The sequence below is a fragment of the Cimex lectularius genome, unplaced genomic scaffold (genome assembly GCF_000648675.2).
Source record: "Cimex lectularius strain Harlan isolate CLEC.00 unplaced genomic scaffold, Clec_2.1 scaffold51, whole genome shotgun sequence".
In the NCBI taxonomy this organism is placed as follows: domain Eukaryota; kingdom Metazoa; phylum Arthropoda; class Insecta; order Hemiptera; family Cimicidae; genus Cimex; species Cimex lectularius.
In genome coordinates this window covers 1,821,600-1,842,402 of record NW_019392674.1, presented here as the reverse complement: position 1 = coordinate 1,842,402, position 20,803 = coordinate 1,821,600, and the positions used below count along the sequence as shown (strand labels likewise).

Below are 20,803 nucleotides of genomic sequence, written 5' to 3'. Positions count from 1 at the left end.
GGTTTTTAGTTGAGATAAAAAATTCAGTGTCACGAGCGGGATTCGAACCCATGACCTTCGGCTAGATACGCCGCTTCTCTACCACTTGAGGTATCGTGACTGCGATCCAATTGGACACTAACTTCCCATCTCAACCACACCTTTTAAATTTTCCCTCCTTTTTGCCATTTTTCATTTTTTTATGTCAACTAAAAACCTAAATTAATTGAAAGTTGTTAATTGGTCAAGCGGACGACGAAAACTAGTGAATTCAGTATAGGATTATGTTGGAAAAGCATATCCGTTAAACGGCTTTGTTTGCACATGGGCATTTGTCGAAATTTTCATGACCATCTACCATAAATCTGACTGTATTTCGCACTGTGTGTGCCAACGTCTTGTTGAAAACACATGTCCGCAATTTAGGCAGAAAAAACTGGATTAACATATCGCGATAGCTAGCATCATTAGCTGTTATTACTCAACCAGCCGCATTTTTACAGCTTCATTGTTCTTATGTATACTTCCATTTTTAATATCCTTGAACTGTGATCTATCAAGCTGTCTTTCGGTTTTTCGTTCGCAACACTCTACCCTACAGTTGGAGCAAAGTTCAAATCTTGCGAATTTTGGGATACCCCTTGTAATATACAAATTTATGTATATTACCTGGCAGAGTGATTTTTTTTTAAATTTATGAACATTAAACAATCAAAACATAAGTTGTACTTTGAACTTTATCATTAGATAAGTACAATATGTGATTGTTTTTCGATGGTATTTCAACCACGAGGCTATCGCGTCGGTGTTTTCGAAAAAAGCCCATTTGTAAATATATGAGGTTCGAAAGCAAGGCCACTGGATTCGAACCCTGGATTTTTATCTTACAGTGATGAGCGCCGTTTCAAAACCTAAACCGTGATTCTATTTGTATTTTATAGAATTATAACTAAATTTATAAGTTGATAAATTTGGAAAATTATAAATTAATAAAATACAGTGTATTAAATTGTAGGAAGTGAATTCTGTAGAATAATAATGAACGATAGATGTTGATAATAATTCATGTTTAATGTTAAAGAGGTTTTTATTTTGTTTGAAAATCACATAATATTCAGCGAAAACTTCTGGAATGCTGAAAGAAACAATAAAAAATATTGTTGCTTCTTTTCTAAAAAAATAAACGTAGTCTGTTAAAGTGTTTTCCGAGTTTAAAACGATTTTCCTTCTAAAAGTGAAACAACTGAATTCAGTTATTATTATGATTATAGTATTTCTAAACGCTTATTCACTCTATTTCTAGTAAGTTTTCTAAGATAAATACGTTCAGGAGTGTCGGCTCTCGAGGGAAATTAGGTTTGCATAATAAATAGGATCCATATTATTTCCCAGCGTTTTCTCGAAAAAGGGCCCCCGGATTTTCCCGAGAGGCTCGAGAGGGATAAATATTGAATAACCATGAAAACCATTTTCATCGTAAATTATTCATGTTTTAATACGTGGGTTTTAATTTAAAAAAAGAAGTGTTACCACTCACCCCTACTCGAGATACTTGTTTAAAATGTATCGTAGAAAAGGGAAACCCGAGAAAATTGAATTACTGGTGGATTTTTCAAAAGGGTAAACGGCGAGTTTCCATTATTCCCGGACGTTAAATCAAATACGCAACTTAATTTAAACTGGTACTTTTTGGCGAACTCGCCAGATCCTACTTGGGTGGTTGTAAAATATTCATAAGTAATACTCACTGACTGATTCGCCTGTTACATTAAAATACAATTTGAGTCCATTTTAAAGTTAAGCAAACAACATTTTTGCAGATCATTCAGTTATCAATAAAATATGCTAATTAAACCATTTGATAAGGAATAACAATCCGCTTCAGGTGTAAGCAAAATTATTTTATAGTCGTGGATAGGGCAAACCTTGTTCGGTGCGCCATTAATAGTGGGTTGTTCTGAAAAATAATGCTTTTATGTTTATGTTTATAAAATAAAAACAACTAAATAAATGATTTTTCAACATTTTTTATTAATTAAAATACACTACAGCACAACAGGTTCGCAACAGCAGAGGTCAGGTAAACTCTCAGGGTGCCGGTGTTATTGAAAAAACAGCCCATTTGTAAATATATGAGGTTCGAAAGCAAGGCCACTGGATTCGAACCCTGGATTTTTATCTTACAGTGATGAGCGCTGTGTCAACGACTAAACCTTGCGGCCACCGACGCTCCTTGAGTCTATATTATTAATAAATTCTGTAAACGCATTTTCTAACTACGTTTGATCTATAAATTTTTATGTTGTCAAGGTCTCTGAAAAAATGTTAGTCGGTAGCGAGAAGTCTGTAGACACACATTTTGTACGTATGGTCCAAAAATTTTTGGTTAAGGTTCCAGAATTTAAAAATTTCTAAAATTCCATATGGGACATGGGACCGAGCGTTGTCGTGCAACAGAACCGGCCTTTACCGATTGACCTAAGGGGGCTTCAATTTCTGATACATTGCTTCAATTTGAGAGCCATACATTTCGGCATTAATTGTCCCGCCAGGATGCAAGAAGCTGTAGTAAATCCAGCCCAAATGAAGCCCACCAAAGAGTCATCATCACCTTTTTTCATGGGTTGTAGCCATTGGAAAATGTGGCGCTGCTTTGTCGAATCACTGTCCAGTACGTCTGCTGTTATCGTAGAGAATCAAATTTTCATCGCAAGTAAAAATTTTAATGAGAAAAATGTTCATTTCGGTTTGGGCAAGGAATTGTTGCGCAAACTTAATAACGTCGGCGGTCCTTTAATGCATGAGTAACGCACTTTTTGAATTTTCACCATTTCAATTGCCTTAAGGTAGACATCGACGGTTGATTGTCTAACTGAAAGATTCTCTCAGCGTTTTCGAACAATTCTTCCGGGATTTTCTTCGCCCAAAGCTTGCAGAGCATCTTCATCTAGGGAAGAGATCCTTCCACCAATTTCTTTGTTTTCGAGGCTAAAGTCTCCCTCTCGAAATTTTTTAAAACATCTCTGATCGGTGCTTTCACTCACAACGCCATCCCCTCAGACCTCATTAATGTCTGGCGCTTGGGGCACTATTCCGACCGAATTTAAACTGGTGAAATGAAATTACACAAAAATCACGCGTCTTAAAGACTGAATTATTCCATATTATTTATTTCATCAAACGTAAACTATTCAGGAGGCAATTAAATGCCTTATTTGTGGACAACCCAAATGTTTTACGGTTATGTACTTAAGAGTGCATCATCGGCGTGGCTCTATTTTAATGTTTCGATGACAGTGTCAGCTTTGTGGTTTCTACAATAATTGCCATTGATTCATCACTATCCTTTTTCCTCTAATGTAAATTGTCCCTAATTCTTAAACAATTTAACTACAAGGAACGAAAAACTACATTTAGTCAAACATATACAAAAAATTGTCATTCAAAGCAATGGTACAAAATAGAGCTTGGTTAAGTCTTGCAAGGTGACAAAACAGAATTTAGTTCAGTTGTTGCTGAAATCTGGGAACTTAAGGTGAGCTACAGTTGTTCGATGGTCGATACTGCTAATGCACTCCAGAATGCAATCACATGTGTGCAATTTAATCGAAGTTCAACGTACAAAATTGCGCCTTGAAATTGATATTTTAGTTTACTTATTCAAGACCGAAAGATTTTTCAAACAGTAGAATTCTTCACTGATGAATTCGTTCTGCCTGCACAATTCTTACAACGAAGAACCTCTTATTATTGTTATGACAAAATTAATAATTAAATGCGATCAAAATTAATCCATTAATGCGATAAGAAATAATAAACGTAACGTTTTAAAAAAAGTGAAGGTGCATTTAGGAGAACTGACAAGCAAGAAATAGAAAAAGCTAAAAGGAATTTTTAAACAAGAAGGATGAGAAAATAGGAAAGTACCAGTAATTTTTTAAGCAAACCCCTAGAAATTTCCTATATCACGAAATCCAAATAATAACTATTAAATGGATAAAAAAATGGCTCAAAAAAAAAACTATTAATAATTAGAAGTAATTGCATTTATTTTTTTGAAAAAATATATTTGTATTGTTTTTTCCTGTTATTATTTTATATAAACAACAAGTTGAACTAAGTATAATAATTATGAAAGGGTCTTCACATTATAGAGGAAAACAACAATTTGTACATAAAATCTTTATTTATTTGCGTTAAAATTTTATGGTAACAGTAGTTTATTAATTATTTTACTCCGCGGTAGACGAGCGGTTACCGGTTACAATCGTAGGTCCCTTACCACGAAATTATTATTCATTCATAATAAGAGAGATGCACTTTACCGGCGGATCACTAAAATATTTCCAAAATCCGTAAAATTTAGGGGATTTGTATTATTCTTTACGCCCTCCATAAGCACTTCCGATCTAATGAAAGAGCCAAGGGAAATTAGCGAAAAATTTTGTTTCTGCAATTAATTTCTATTTATCATATTCTAATAAATTGAACTTTTCCTGTTTAAAATATATTTAAAATATGTTCAAAATATATTTTTACAAATATATACTTATTTTAACAAATTACAAAATAAATGTAAGTAAAAGAGTAGCCAACCCGAATTAAAATTTAAAGTAACACTTGAATATAACAATACAGCATGAAAGTTGAAATTATTTCATTCAGATGGAGGTTGACCCCGACAATATATATTTTTCTTTCTTTTAGCAGCATTTTAAAATGTTGCACATCTGAACGATATGGAAAGCAAAAGAAAAAGGAAAGGGGGAAAGAAAAAGAGAGAGAAAATTACAATTTTACATAACGATTATACGTCACGATAGCTCAAGTGATAGAGAAGCGGCGTATCTAGCCGAAGATCGTGGGTTCGAATCCCACTTGTGACACTGACTTTTTTATCTCAACCTTAATCAATCAACCCTAATTGATTGAAAGATTGGTCAAGCAGACAACGAAAACTAGTGGATTATACATAACCTGCGAAAAAACAAATAATCTGTATATAAAAATGTAAAAGAAAAAGCAAGAAAAATGGAATAAATAAAATACAAATGAATATCAAAAACGAGCGAGAATATTTAAAATTGAGTGGTGCGAGTGACCGTTAACTAATGATTATTTGGAGATCGTGAGATGTGGTCTGGTATGAAGTAGGTATAGAAAAATATTTTCTTTATCGTGCCACGTTTCGACCTTTATTGAGATCATCTTCAGGGTCTAAGATTTAAAGAAGAAATTAAATTATACAAATACATGTAGGATGTGCAAAAATGAATTTATGCAATGATAGAAATTTTAGCCTCGACCAAACGATTTCTACTCACTGGAAATATTAGTTTTCTGTGTAGATGTTTCATTACTGTGTGTCGTGTTGAGGCTGCCAGTGAGATATTAATGTTTTTTGTTGCCATACGTTGGATGTTGAAGGAGTGGGGAAGGAAGAGCCAACAATGGGAAGAAATGGGTACTGGGTCTGCCTGTTTAGCCTTTCAGGATTATGTAGACGGGGATAATTATGAAAAAGAGGGACACATTGTTGAAGAACTAGACTGCAGAAATGTTCATGTGTGGAAAGTAATGATTGTTTCATATGTTGTATTATATGTTTTGTATGTTATATATATATGTTATTGATATCGAATTTCATTAATGATCTTAGCGGAGCTGCAGTCAATTACAGAACAGACACATGTAAACTCTGTCGCAGCTTTTTTCAAATGTTACATGTATTTGTATGTTTTAAACAATGCTTATAAATCCCAGGCTCTGAAGATGATCTCAATAAAGATCGAAACGTTGGCCACGAAAAGGTTTTTCTAAACCTACGTCCCACCAGACCGCATCTCACGATCTCCAAATAATCATTTAAAATTGATTTACTACACAGGAAAATGTCCGTAATATCACACAGTGCTATTTTAATGAGTGGTCAGCATAAAAATGTAGTTCCTTGGAATTTTGTGTGTTGTGTGCGTGCGTGTGTGAGAGATTGAGAGAGAGATAAAGTTCAAATGCCAAAATCATGTTGAAATTTTCTCGACAGTATCAAAACTCAAGAAGATAATTTCAAGGCGGAAATACCGGCACATAAAGCCATCACAAACATAAACTGAAGTTGTTTTTTGTGTATGTCTGTTTTTTGTCATTTAACTTTTACCCGACCTTTCTTGTATCCGAGGAAATAAGGCAACATATTCATCATCTCCTTACCGGAAATTGCACTGGGAACGACATCTTCCTTTTATCTACCTCCACAAAGCGTCTCTTCGCCCTTCTATATCACACAATTTATAATAGTTATTTCGTCGGGAAACGTTACGAACAAAACAAATGATGTCAAGATTTGTTTCGGTAAAAATAAAATCGTCGTCGTATGGCACTTTTTTGGAATATTTGTGAAAAACATTTCCCTTTTATCTATATTAAATAACTAAACTATTTGCGAATGGCTTCATAGTTCAAACAGACAATCATTATTAAACATTTTTAGAGTTAACAAAAGTTTTCATAACAACAAATCACTGAAACAATTGTGAAATTAAACATGTAATTTATAGTTTGATGGTAGTAGCTAAAAATTGTAAAAAAAATGTTTGGCAGGTTATAGATAAAAATCTTTCATGGTTAAAAGTTCATTTTAAAGAAAACAAAATTGTTTTTAAAGTTAGAACAAAAAAAGGTAATAGTTAAAAGATAAAAGTAATTGATGGCCATTAATGCCCAATCGGAAAAATGAAATAAACAGACATTAATGATCTGAAAGGAAGAAAATACGATGAATATAATCCTAATGGAGCATTTTGATATCTATTAGGGATTAGAAATGCCCTAAGGATAACAGGATTGTTTTCCCGCGTAGATTCAGGATCCACTCGGTTTTAGTATGTTGGTTTATTGGCAGGGTAGAAAAACTGTAGCTTTAACGACTGAACTCGTAAACCTTCGTTGAAAGAATGGAGCCGATGACCTCCTTTCCTCCACGACATTGGAATTTATGGCGATTGTTGAAACTTTTTGATCGCGACAAAACAAAAAAGGAGTTTATATTAAGAATTTTCTAGAACGAATCCTCTGTAAGTCCATTCCCTAACCATCTATCTGTAAGTACCGTAAAGTTGGGCGAGTATGGTACATGGTCTAATTTTAAATTCGGACGGCTCTGGTGGCCTTAGAAATAGCGGGAACAGTGATTTTCTTTATCTCCCATGTAGCGGTCAGGTCATGTAACGTTTGCACCCACCTAATGAAGCCTACACTGCCACATGTTTCCCATCTACACTTGATAAGTCCAGGCAATAAGGGATCAGCCTTTAAACGTCGTTTAAACTTCTCCTGTATGTCAGGAAATAGTCCTTCAACAGATAAATGAGTATTTATTTTTACTTTTGAGACCTATCATCAATTAATTTGTTTTGAAAAAAAAAATTGTAATACATCTTGCCGATATTGGCTATTCGAAAAACCTAATCAATTGCGTGTAGTAGGAGGCATTTGTTACAACATGGTTGAACTATTTTCACCCCAGCGGGTGACTTTGGTACTGCACTATTTTCAAACCCTTGAGTTATATTAGTACAGTAGGATCCAAAATTCTTTTGCTCTAATTGCAGACACAACACTGATAGCAAACGGTATCGCAATTATACCGACGAGACGTTAATGTCCGTAGTTCAAAAAAAGCTTTCGAAGGGAAAAGCAAGTTTCTGTCGACTGCTGTACACATGGTTTTAGTTTTGCCTGTAATCTTACAATTAATTAAGGTTTATAGTTGAGATAAAAAAGTCATTGTCACGAGAGGGATTCGAACCCACGACCTTCGGCTTGACACGACGTTACTCTACCGCTTGAGCTATCGTGACTTCAATCCACTCGGGCACTAACTTCCCATCACAACCCCACTTTTGAATTTTCCCTCCTTCTTGCCATTTTTCAAATGTCGAGTAATCTATTTGATTCTCGGCGACAAATGAAATGGCCTCGAAGAGCTTTAGTGCAAATATATTTCATTTTATCTTATTAAATTCACTCGTTTTCTTGGTCCGCTTGATGGATTTATATAATGGATATTATAATTAAGCTTTTTCTATATAACTTGGCACACAAAGAAATTTAGATGGTGTCGTTGTTTTTATGTTTGTTATAATTTTTGATATTATTAAAATTCTTATCTTCAATGACTTTATTATATACATATTTAAATGATAAAAGGTTTTAGTCTACATTTCTTCCTATAGATATTTTTTTTCAAGAGACACGTTGAGGTCTCTTGCGTCGAGGCATTTCTGTTGAGGTTTACCCCTTCCATCTCATAAAAACATTTATAGCAAATTAATTTTTGAGGACAATTAGAAATTTGTTTTAAGATGTGATATTGTGTAATGTAATAACAAATGCAACTACATCAGTCATTTTTGGTGACAGGCTGTGCCTTGTAGATTGTATGTTCTTAAAGCGGCAGGTTACGGCAGAATAAGATTGATGTAATGAATCACAAGATGCACTTCTTCAGAGAAATACGAATGGTGAGTTCGTTCAACGCGCCCAAGACAATTGCAATGGTGGCTATAAAAAGAAAAAAAAATGTCTTTCCACAACCCCCCAGGGAAAGAGGAGTCATTCGCAGCAAACTTTGAACAAGGGAACCAGTCGTATACATAAATCTGAAGAAAATATTCAAAAATCTACCATATTCTGTTTCCGTTTGGGTAGAATATACATTAAAACAATTAAAAACAAAATTGGTTAAGATTGTGAAGTCATAAATCGGCGTTTGTTGTCGGCAACAGGGCTAGTAGTACAATAAATAGTTGGCGGTCGTTTATAATTCAAGTGGCTTCCAGCCAGGCTATCCGCTGTTTAAGCCAGCCCGACCAAAAATGTGTCTCTTTTTAGCCACAGAGAGGAAGAGATAAATTTTCTGGGAAGGTCCTCGGCGTTGGAACGGTGTACCTGGAGATTCAAAACATTTCCGAATATTTCTTACAAAAGCTGATTTACATTCATGCATTTATATACCAGGATATCCTTTAAATGAAGATTATTTAATCTGTTTTGAGTGAAAAACGTGTTGTCAAAGGATAAAAGTATTAATATACATATCGGCTCACAAAACCCTATAAATATTTTATAATTTTGTTACATGATAAACAACAGGGGTTTCTGGATTCGCGTTCAAATATTGGTCAAGATGATCAGTTATTTGCACAAAAAGTAACAATAAATGCAAAAATAAAAACAATGAGTTTTCTATGTTTGTATCTAGTGACTAATTGTTAAATAATAAAAATAAAACAACAACAGTAACCAGAAATAACACCCATTTTTTCCTTCTCCATGTACCCCCTGGGGGAGGGAATTTGCTTCCCGTTTGGGTTGCAGGTTGTATTAGAAGCTTTATATGTCAGTAATTAAAAGAGAGAAAAATAATGCAAAAATGTAATTACAATTAGTTTAAAATTCAAAAGTTCTCTATTTTAATTTAGTTTAAAGTATAAATTGCATAAATTTTTTAGTATAACATTTTTTAATAATTTATTTTCATGGATGGTCATCTTTCTCCATTTAGTACGACGCTTCGAATCATCTCAGCTGTTTGACGTTCGAGTTGCTCGCATTAATAAATTAAATGCTCGAACGTTTGCAGCTCTGCTTCACATGAACATGATGGGCTCTCTAGTAAACCTGGCTGAACCTGAACAAATAATCCCGGTGTGTTCCCTGGTCTGTCAAAGCAATTGTCAAATTGTGGAGGTGGTCGAAACACATATCTAATCTGTCTTTTATTATGGGGATACACTTTTTATGTACCTACCATTCAAGTTGCCACAGCTTCAGTGCTCATTTTGGAGCGTCATGTTCGATTAACGAGGCTGGAACGAACCGACATGATATTTAGAGTGTTTCACTTTCTGTAGCTCCTTCGCTAATGAATCCACCAGTTCGTCCCCTTCATGTCCAACATGTGCCTTAATCCATTTTATTTCTAATTTCGTTTTGTGGGACGTTAATCCTAGGAATCGTTACTTCGTTATCCGCAGAAACAATTCTTCTTTTTCTACAGCAATTTTCGCAGTTGTTGCCCATGTTGTTTCCTGAATCAGTCTAAACTCATCTGCCTGTTTATTGGTACATCAACGCACCACCTTATCAATATCTTTTCAGTTATGTACACCGCAATGGAACATTGCTTCCCGATTTACTCATCGTCAACAAGACAAGAGGATCTTTAACGTCCGCACCTGGCTCATGGCCTTATCGGACGCTTTGATTCTCAAGATGAGAGCTGACGCACTTCTGCATACGACGGAAAAGTNCAGCCAACATTATTGGTACTTTTACTTCCGTCTGTATAATTTTTGAAAAAAATTGTTTATGATTGGTTGGCCTCATTTTCAACATTTGCCGTGTGCAGTAAGGGGCTATCGATAGTGTAACGTGGGCCATATGTATTCATCAGATTTGACTTCTTTTTTACATAATAGACTTCTACCATCTCCTTTAATTTCAAGTCTATTGTTGGTAGCCTGCCAGCACTGTCGCTGCTAGGTAGGAAATGTTACGATAGCCTCGTATTATTGTTAACGACTATTTTTTCTACATTCAACTCAGTAGCTTGACGTTCATGTTGTTGTTTTTATTGCTGATATTGGCAGAATGGCTCCATTCTTGTAACGCCATGCAACAGAGTCCCAGTATTCCTGCAACTGAGTCACCCAAGTTTAAACAAGGTGTATTTAAGAAGTGGTATTGTCTAATTTTCCTTGATCTTTGATGAAGCAAGTAAAAAAACGTGAATACTGCCCATTAGTTCTTCTATCAATAGTATTAAAATATTCAATGATGCGAAATAAATATCATAACATATTTATGTAAGATGCAAATTACTAGATGGTTAGAAATGGGAAGCCTTTTTTTTTTTTTTACTTCATTTATTTATACCTACAACTATACATGTATTATATACAACCAGCAGCTTGGATTTCAGATTATGCGTTTGGCATTACGAGCGTTATAGCGAAAGCTACCATTGGCAGCCGCTCTGGATTAATGAAATGATATTACTCATTTAAGAGGTGTCTTATCCATATTCTTTTCAGACGTTTAGTGGTAATTGTGGGGAATGGAGTAATCGTATTTGTGTGTTGGTGTGATTTTGTAATTTACTATGAAAACGTCTGTAATATGTTTTGATGGATGAAAAAACTGTTGGGGATTTGAAGATCTCTGTGAAGTGTATTATTGTTTACATAAAAAGAGGCAGAAACCATTAGTCTTAAAATTTTGGATTGAAAACTTTGTAATCTTTTAATATTGGAATACTTCGCCGATCCATATACTTGGCACCCGTACATCCAAATAGGTTTGAGTAGGTATGTGTATGTCGAAAGTTTTTATTTTAATGGTAATTTAGATTGTCGGTTGAGTAGGTAATAAAGAATTTTAAATCGTTTGTTCAGTGTCTGTTTTTTTAATCGTGTGTGTGTATTCCAAGTTAGTCTTCTATCAAATGTAAGTCCTAAATAGTTAACTTTGTCGGATTGAGGAACAGGTTCATTGTATAAGTATATGCTAGGACAAGTCTCACGACGGAGTGTAAAGGTGATTCGTTGTGACTGGAGGGATTAAACTTTATTTTCCAAAGATTGCTCCATTTTTCAATTGTTGATATGTAGTTTTGTAACATGAGTGAAGCTTGTGTAGAAGGGAGATGGCTTGTCAATATGGCGGTGTCATCTGCGTATGTGGCGGTGAGTGTATACTCATTTGTGGGCATACCAGAAGTAAAATTTGTGTACAACAGCGGAGCGAGTATTGACCCTTGTGGCACACCTGAAAGCACTTCTTCCATCCCAGAAGTCTCCGTATCCTGGTTTACTGCGAAAAATCTCTCCTTAAGGTATGTTTGGATTATCAGATAATAGGCCTGAGGTAAAAATAATTTTAATTTGTATAATAATCCCTCATGCCATACTTTGTTGTAGGCCTGAGAAACATCTAGAAACAATCCAGTCGCGTACAGTTTCTGCTCGAGACACGAAGTAATGAATCAGTCACTCTGTGAAGTTGATGAGTGGTGGAGTGACGGGTTCGAAAGCCAAATTGATGGTCTGGTAAGATGTTGTTCGAATTAGCAACAGAGATAATTCTTTTGTAAATTAATTTTTCGAATAATTTAGAAGGAACGGGTAATAAACTAATAGGACGATAAGATGATGGGGAGCATAAATTTTTATGGGGCTTTGGGATCATTTCAATGTAAGAAAGTTTCCATTGTATGGGGAAGTGGGTAGTCCTCAAAACTGCGTTAAATAAAGAAGTCAAAAAGACGACTGCTTTTTGGGGAAGTTCTTGAAGAACTTCAGCTGTTATCAAATCATGAACAGGTGATTTTTTTGTAGGAAGCTGTCGTATTTCTTGTGATACTTGTTTTGGAGTTATAGGCTTAGACGGAAGATCTAGGAGCATAGGTGTCACAAGTGAATCTGATATAAATTTATCGTGTTCAGTATTCATTATGTTATGAGGTTTGAATACCTCGGAGAGATGTTTCGCAAATGTTTTGGACTTTTCTTTATCGGAAACGATCCAAGTTCCATCATCATTCCTGAGAGGAGTTGGGAGAACGCTATGACGCAGGATACGTTTAGTACTACGCCAGAGGTTCCCATCCTCTGTTGATTTACGCAAATTAAATTTTTACATTTTATTAATTAAATCATTAATTTTCTTTTTATTTTAATCAGCTACGATATAAATGGAAATGACCGTGTTTTTAAAGTAAGGAAAAAGATGTGCAGGACGTTTTGTTCACGTGACATGATCACACCCTTTTCAAGTAAGGACAGTTACTGTATGGAATGGAATCAACGTCGATGCCCGAACCGAACTGATTGTCATATTTTAAAATCTTTACCAAGATACATCGTGGAAGTTATTCTAGAAGCTATAGGCCCATTCGCGCCATTTGTTTGGCACAACTTCGTGTTTACCACTTCGTGCGTGATAATGATCGACCGAATTTAGCTCGAGTTTTTACCCATTATCTGGAGTGTGTAGGGATTACTAAAATGAATTGGCCAGCATTTTCTCCCGACATGAATCCCATAAAGCATTTACGGAACATAATAAAAACACGTTGAACTGCTTCTCAAGCCGCTCTTGTTGAAAAATAGGATTCTGCGTCACAAGACGAAATCCGTTCTCTTATTTCGTCGATACCTAAGAGACTTAAGAGCGTAATTAGTAGCAAAAGTAGGGAATAAATTGTTAGTTAATTTTTAATGTGTGGTGATTAGTGTCCGTTAGTCGATAATTATTCAGAAATCGTGAGATGCGGTCTGGTGGGATGTAAGTTTCAGAAAAACATTTTCTTTAACGTGCCAACGTTTTGATCTTTATTGAGATCATCTTCAGGGCCTGGGATTTACAAACAATGTTTAAACTTAACAAATACATGCAGGATGTGGAAAAAATTGAATTTATAAATTGCAAAAAAAAATATTTTTTATATTCAATCCAAGTATTTATACAAACACTTATTATACAAATATATTTTGCATTGTATAAATTCACTTTTTTCCTCATCCTACATGTATTTGTTAAATTTCAACAATGTTTGTAAATCCAAGGCTCTGAAGATGATCTTAATAAAGGTCGAAACGTTGTCATGATAAAGAAAATATTTTCTGAAACCTACATCACACCAGACCGCATCTCACGATTTTCGAATAATCATTAAATTTTAATCTATCACTACATAGTTTTCCGATGTTTTGGTGAATTTTCATTCATACCATCATAATTAACTGTTTTTCTTAACACTCAAGAATTGTATATCTCCTTTAATTTGTATCAGATTAAACAGATTAAAATACGTATGTTTTATTCATTAATAATAAAAATAAATATAGGTTGGCATACACAATAAAATACAATTTTTTTGTCTTGAAGAGTACATACTTATTAGCCTTCATTAAAATTATCTATATTTTATTGTTTTTTATATCATATTGCCTCTGTACTGTGTCTAACTGTTGGCGTTGCTTTGTTCGAAAATAGATTCTTGGGGAGGAATATTGGAATATTTTAAATTACTGGTTTTTATACTGGTTAAGCTCAATGAACAGCCTAAAATAATAAATATGCCAAGTGTGATAAAATATGACTGTAGTATGGTGAAAGTATGTGTTTAGGACAATGAAAATTTAATCTTCAACGTTTAAGATTTTTCAAGAAAAATTGAAAGAAGACTATAAACAATACGTCTTTGTGAAATCCAAAAATTACTTACACCTCTGAACATTTCAATTCGTGTAAATATGCACTGAGGAGATCAGTTTTCAGAAAGAAATACGAGGATGGCACGAAGAAAGCGGTTTCGGGTGATCCGAAGTAAGACGCAATGCGCCCCTTGCAACATACATGACACCTTGTTTTAACCCTGCAATACTCATAAAGAAATCCAGTTTTCTTTCAGCCGAACTCTTTTATATAATTCAAAATTAATTTTCCCAGACTCAAAAGGCACCCTTGGAACTAGAATGGGTGTCTATTATTCAAAGGGTATTTTCACTGGCTTTGTATCCTTCATACAAATTGCAACGTATAAGAAGAAGGAAAGGAAATTTTTGATTGTGCTGTCATGCATTTTCTTAGGTGAAAAGACTGAACTTAACTCTTTTTCATATATCATAATAATTGTTTTGAAAAGAACGTTCTGAATATTTTATTTCAACAATTGTCTTTAGTAACATTATTACTTAAAATAATATTGATCGTTATTTTCTCCTTTCCTACAAGAATTTTTTTTTTTTGAAATTGATTGTTTTTCCAGTTCTGAAATGTCGAGATGTTATCACGTTTTTCTCACTTTGGAACAAAAATATCTATTTGCTCTATAAAAAAAGTATTCCATTAAAAAGTTAAATTTATTGAAATACATCGAAATTACCAAAATAAATTACGAATCGTTGATGACACCGCAACCGGCTAAAAGGTTAAATGATGTCGGTTTACGACGGCGGATGTCGGTTTACAATGTACATTCTAAATTCTCTGGTGCCAGTTTCACTATTGGCAACCACAGACAACTTAAATTTTAATGAACTCTCCTCCAATATTCTAGCCACCTATTTAGTAAAATAATTCTCTCTAGCCGCCTATTTATTGTATACTTAGGAAAATAAAAATGAAATAAATTGGAAATCATAGGCCAAAAAGTTTGTGAGAAATTTGTACTAAAAATAACATTTTTTACCCCTTTTTTTGAACAACTAAGTAACTTTGAACAACGTTGAAATGCTAACGCCATCCCTAACTATACATGGTTCAAAGTTTCCTGCTTAACGAGAAATTACAGATTCTCCTGAAAAAATAAATTGGTTGCTGGGAATGTATTCCCGACTCTCAATACAAAGAAAAAAAATAGGATTTACAACCATATATTAAAACCCGCATGGATATAATAGTTTCAGACTTGTCATATTGTGCGAAATAAAGAAATATTATGATAATTCTAGGTTTTAAAAACAAAGCACTGCGAACTATAGTAGATGTTCTATGGTAAGTACTCCGTAGTGGCTTGCTCAGAGACGTAAACTGAGATCACGTAGTATGCTCCTCCAAGTAATGTGTGAGAGCCGAGCTACATAAGGTCGACCATTATCATGTATTAACACATATTTGTTCCTAATAATTGACGTTGCTTCTAACTCATACCATAACTACCAGTCTCTGCAAAGGCTCACGGCACATGAAGCAACGCTTGGTCCACTCTCCTCCACACATGGGCCCGGTCTTCTTAGTGTCACAAACCAAACCGGCACTCATTTGTGAAGAGAACATCCCAACATTGTTCAACTGTCCAATCCAGAAGCTGATTTGCTAATGCTTTTCTACTCGATGCATCTACAGTAATAGAAAATGGGATGCGGGACGTCTAGAGACTAGGCTATTCCCACGAAGCTGACTGTTTTATAGTTCACCCTTACATTCTGTTTGAAGTTGTCTACCTACCTAGAAAGCCGTTAAATGATTGTTTCCTAATGCGATAAGATTAATAAAACAATCGCCTAGAGACGTCGTTCATTGCGATCAACCACTACCTTCGAGACTTCAAGTGGCCCTAAACCGTTGCAGATGATCATGGATGATAGGGCGCGATAACCCAAAGCATCTGGCCGGATGGATCTTCTAAATTATAAACCATACTTTTAAGAAGAAGAAATATTACTCAAATTAATGTTTCATTAAAAACAACATTAAAAAAATTAACATACTCGATAAGTTGGTTCTGGAAAGGATGAAATTGAACTGATTTTCTTTATTTTTAAATCCATTATATTTAATGATCTATTGACCAAATTGACTGCTTTCAATTAATGTAAGGTTTTGGTAAAAATGAAAAAGTTATTGTCACGGTCAATAGACCACAAAACATAATAGATTTAATAATTAAAACGAAGTATAACTTAACTAACAGCTACCCATGGCCTCATCATATGTCGCCAAGAATCGAATCCTGATTACACGACAATTGAAAAATGGCAAAAAAAGAGGGAAAATTAGAAAGGTTGCAAGTTGAGATGGGAAGTTGGTGTCCGAGTGGATGGAAGTCACGATAGCTCAAGTGGTAAGAGCATCGGCGTATTGAGCCGAAGGTCCATGGGTTCGAATCCCTTTCGTGACACTAACTTTTTCATTTCAACCAAAACCTTACATAAAAAGATTAATTTATTTTTAAACTAAAGAGCAAAAAAAAATATTAGTAACATTTGGCAAAACTCATTAAAAACGTACAGATCAAAGTCGATATAAACGTCACTCGAACGTTAGCAACTAAATCACTGGTTCATGTATTCATGTGTTCGCACGGAATTTTTAATTAATTTGTTAATTGCAAAAGCGGTCTTTTAAATTTACCACTTGTTTTTACATCCATAAAATCCGATCAAAGGACGGAATAAACGACTGCGATTTGCACACGAGGTGGGAGAGTCATGATGGGTTTTTAGGCCAGACTGAGTTTTGGAAACGTAGCGGAAAACAGAGAAGAAAGAGCCGAGCGCAAAGCGTGTTAAATTCTGTACAGCTGTAACAGCAGGATTACCGTTATTTAGTGTTCATCGAAGGGTGGAAACGGGGAAGGCGGACGCAGAAGGCTGGGAATTAAAACCAGGTAATCCCATGTGTGTGTCTGCGAGAACAAACAGTTCTGAGCGCAAACACCAGCCAGTAATCAATGTTGAATCGAAGTTGGAAATCAAGTCTCACGCCGTTTTCGTAACAACAACAAAAATGCCGAATCAATAACTGAAAACGTAGAAAAGCAGCAAAACAATTTTTTCTAAAGATACAGATGAAAAAGCTAGATTTGACAAGTGCACTCAACTGATTTGCCCTTAACTCCTGATAAGTATAATAAAGCCAAAAGGTAACGCAAATATGTTAACCTTGGATTGATATCACACTCGACAATTACACTTTCTGAGATCTACTGCATAGTGTTTGTTTATATTTAACCCACTAAGGTTAATCAGGACGTCGGTGGTTCCGAGTCCTTCCATGATTAATCAGCATCTTTGTATGGTCTGGATGAAGAAAATTCAATTGTTACTGCCAAGCTTTCAACTCAAACTGAGAATAAAAGATAGATTAATTATTCAGAAATCGTGAGATGCGGTCTGGTGTGATGTAGGTTTCAGAAAAACATTTTCTTTATCGTACCAACGTTTCGATCTTTATTGAGATCATCTTCAGGGCCTGGGAATTATAAACATTGTTTACATTTAACAAATACATGTAGGATGTGGAAAAAATTGAATTTATTCAATGCAATATATATTTTTTATATTCAATTAAAGTATTTCTACTCACTCAAAGTGTTTGTCTTCTGTGTAATTGTGCCATTCTTGCGTGTCTTGTTGAGAGTGCCAGTGAGATATTGCTGTTTTATGTTTATAAATGTTGGATTTTGAAGGGGTGGGGAAGGAAGTCGGTATACAAAGACATTTTTGTATAAGGCGTCGGCTTCTTTGAGGTGAAAAATGTCTTTTCTATACCGACTTCCTTCCCCACCCCTTCAAAATCAAACATATATAAACATAAAACAGCAATATCTCTCTGGCACTCTCAACAAGACACGCAAGAATGGCACAATTACACAGAAGACAAACACTTTGAGTGAGTAGAAATACTTTAATTGAATATAAAAAATATATATTTCATTGAATAAATTCACTTTTTTCCACATCCTACATGTATTTGTTAAATGTAAACAATGTTTGTAAATCCCAGGCCCTGAAGATGATCTAAATGAAGATCGAAACGTTGGCACGATAAAGAAAATGTTTTTCTGAAACCTACATCACACGAGACCGCATCGCACGATTTGTGAATAATTATCGATTAACGGTCACTAATCACCACATATAAAAGATAGATTTCACGGTCATGTTTTTGATTGGAGTAACAGATCCAGAAATTTAACAAGTCGGCATCAATTTGACTTTTCGAATTGTGAAATAATTGTCAAATAGTCCATATTATCCAGAAGAATAATAAATATGCTTCTACATACTTAAATGGAAAATATAATTGTAACTTTCAGATAGAAACTACGTGCTTAAATTCATAAATGTCTTATTAATTTTCAAAAGAGGCGGATTTTGATAACGCTAGGAACCACCGTGATAAGGTTGTTATGGTGTTTCAATCGTTAGCAATGTTGGGACTGGGTGGTCTTCAATGAAATTTGAAACTATATATTAAAAAATTTATTATGTACACAATTTTTGAATCAATTCTACAAATATGTAGTCATAATGTGTAATTAATATAGATCCTGATGATGACCATAAAATTCATCGAAAACTTGGAAGTAACAATTAAATTTATTTTTCCATCCAGACCATACCACGATCAGCATGTGAGTTGAACAGTGGTCGAAACATCTACCACTTTAAAATGAAAGTCTTGAGTCCTTCTGGTGAAAATTAATAAAGAAGTTCCAATGTGAAAGAGAGTTGGTTTGGACTTCTCCTATAAATGTCTTAAAAATATCAACGAACGACATAAAAAATTCATTGAATGAATAATGTTAAACATTAAATTCATTTAAGACACCCGAAGCAATTTTAAATAACGCATAAGAGTTTTTAAAAAAGACAAGCCCAAACAATGCTAAAAAGTGGCAAAATTTAAGGATACTATGATAAAGACACTATATACACTTTCAAAAATGAACCAAAAAATGACAAAAATACTGCATCTCTGTCTATACATAGTACAACATGTCTCCTTATTCTATGAGGAAAGACACGACAAAATGAGAAAGTAAAACTCCTTTTGAAAATAAATTCTACTGTAGAATTTGTTTATAAGTAATGTTTTATAAGAATTTAAAGGTTCGAAAAGGACAATGCTACAGTCGGTCTAGGTCGGAATGCGAGACATTTTAATTTTCTGTTCAAACTCTTGAGTATTCAAATTTATTCTTTGAGACGTAGAAATATTACACCTCTTTCTTCCCCGGCAAACAAATGGCTGAAACGTACCCAACAAAAGAAGAAAAAACTAAAAACCTGGGACTGAAACGAAAGATAAAATTCCAAGGTTGAAAAGAGCGGAGGTAGCATTGTCTCAGAGAGAAAAGTGAGAGCAACAATTTCTTCAGCCCAGGAAGGCCTTTAATGTATACCGTAATATATGTCCCAGCAATAAAAGAAGATTCACTAGCTCTGTGAATCCAAAAAGGATGCATTGGTCAGACGTTTTATTACTCTCGGTCTAAGGTTGAAAATCTTTTATGTGAATGTCAGTATTAAACTCATAAACCATATTAAATCGCAGGTTTCTTACAGCATTGGCTTAAAATTGGGATCCTGCTCTGTTTTATTACTACCAAAAATAAATCAGAAGAGTGTTTTAAACGTTTGGTAAAAGTAAAATATTCGTTTTAGCCCTGATATATAAACCATAAACTTTTCAAATATTGAATTTTTAAATTTCTTTTAAACTAGTAAATTCTAAAATTGGTATCGGGCTAAAAGTTATGACGTTATTGAATCAAAACCTACCTACAAATGGGTCCAAATTGCGAGGCCGTTTCCAACAGCAAAGAGTTTAAATAATAAAATCCTATCTCCCTCCCGGTTTCCCGGATATCTATTCAATCCTGTCAAATCACCGACAACCCTTTTCAAGTTTAAGTTTAATTTTACAAAACACCCTTTTCGGGGCGTCGACTCGCAAGATAAAGGGGAAGATTCCCAAGTCAATTATTCACCGAGAAGGAAAGTGTATTACAGTTTATGTATTCAAAGACCGACCCCGCCCCGGCTCTCTGTTCCTATTCTTGATAATATATTCAAATGTACATCTTAAATTTAACCCTTTCTCGGCCGATAAATTTTTAGAATAGTTGTTAGGTATTTGTAAATATTGAAAAACAAGTAAAAAATACAATATGGGGAGGTTGTAGTAACCTGAGTTCAATTCACAAAATCGGATGTTATTAGTATATCAAATAAGCTATATATAATTATTTATTAGTTTTTAAAAGAGTCAAAATTTCGCCTGCCTCCTTCCATTCATGCTAATAGATACCCATCGTACGTACAATTCAGAAATTGGTGAGACCTCGAAGTTTTGACATTGGTCGGTGTCTCACCAGCCTATCACTATCTATGTATCAATGGAGTATTCGATATTCCTCGACACTCATACATAACCGCTCACGCTAATAAATACATTCATTTAGAAGTGATCAATGGTACCTCGGAAAAAAATAACGAAATTCTGTCGACCCCACCCTTACATCGTAATT

The 20,803-nt window shown here is 34.5% G+C and overlaps 1 protein-coding gene and 1 non-coding gene across 4 annotated transcripts in view; one reads left to right on the top strand and one right to left on the bottom strand.

The window, feature by feature from the left end:
- Nucleotides 1-20,803, top strand: part of LOC106662312 (neural cell adhesion molecule 1-like) — a 489,063-nt gene that overhangs the window by 299,096 nt on the left and 169,164 nt on the right. The gene's annotated exons all lie outside the window — the stretch shown is intronic.
- Trnad-guc lies at nucleotides 7,766-7,838 on the bottom strand. The gene has a single exon. It is a non-coding gene; the product is annotated as a tRNA-Asp (tRNA).